Here is a 1,469-nt window from a genome sequence, read left to right as displayed (position 1 = left end):
TATCTTGTTGGAAGACACTCTTCAATGACTTTAGACATTGTTTGACCCTTGTCAGTGAATATTGTTATTGGGTGCTTATTATTCATTATACAGATAAAAGCTTTGAATAGACACTTGAACGATTAAATCGTTTCACGTGACAAAAAACTAACACCAAATAAAACATTCTACCAGTGGTGATTCACACCGACAATCGGAGCACAACATAATTTGTATTTATTCAGTCTATAATTTGTATCAAATATTATTACATCTCGAAAACAGTCGTAATCAATCCTGGACATCTAATCGCACCATAAAAAATTCACCAAACATCCCGACTCATCAATTCGGAAGTCCCACGCAAACATTGGATCCCCTGCTTGCCGCGTAGTGAAAAATTGTATGAGAGAATTAGCATCCCCTAATTCAATTTGAACTCATCTCTCTCTTTATATGAAATTATACACATCCCTCTTTGTGCAATCATGATTCTCCACTCCTCCGACCTCAGTAGTGAGGAATTTGAATGCATCACTAGTTATAATCCCTGATTTTGTCATTGATCTGAGGATATCAACACTGATGTCACACATCTTTCTGCTGGAACGCAATAGATGTTTGTCACCGTCTTCCGTCAACAGATGGTTGTGACTTTCTATGAATTTCTCTTCCGACCAGTTGCCCTCTAAATCAGTGAAATATCGGATCATGGCTGGACAACCAGTTTTTGTGTCCGCTCTTTTGAACCTCACCGTGATAATGTCCTTCAACTCTTTCTTGAAACCAACCTTACCACAAATAAAGTCCTTTGTCTTAAGCTTCTTTGAATTCGGTTAGAAATCACTGTGTTCCTTTCGCACAATAAATCCAATATGGTGTGCATATAAACAATATTGTTCATAAGCTTCCTTCTCGTTGTGGACAACAACATGAAGTAATTTTAAACATTATTATTAGCACCCCAAAAAGAAATTAATACAAGGTTATAATACATAAATAACACTATAATAATATCATAATAAAACCCAATAACATTATGACAATGCTAATATAATAGTCCAATCAAATGCTGTTAAGAAATGTTACTAGCATCATCGTTATAAGCCTATAATAAACCCTTAATAACACCATGATAAAACCACAATAAAGCCCTGATAAAACAATTAGAGCGCCAATATAAGACTCTAATAAAACGACTAATTAGATCAAATAACACTAGGATAACACCATGATAATACCAAAATAACATCACATTACCACCCCACCATACGTGCAACTTTACAGACAAAAAAACCACACATAACACCACAATAACACAAGCGTCTGTCGGCACTATTTTTGGTGTGGGGTTTGCCCGTAAGAAGCTGTCGGTCATTGGAATTGAAATCCCGTTGCCCGCTTCGGAAGGACGTTTTTTTAAAAAATTTAGTTTTGAAAAAGATGAAGTCAAACTGACCCCATAATTTTCATAGTTTAGATGAAAGAGC

Source organism: Phalaenopsis equestris, unplaced genomic scaffold (assembly GCF_001263595.1).
Source record: "Phalaenopsis equestris unplaced genomic scaffold, ASM126359v1 Scaffold000609, whole genome shotgun sequence".
NCBI lineage: Eukaryota > Viridiplantae > Streptophyta > Magnoliopsida > Asparagales > Orchidaceae > Phalaenopsis > Phalaenopsis equestris.
This window is presented reverse-complemented; position numbering follows the sequence as displayed.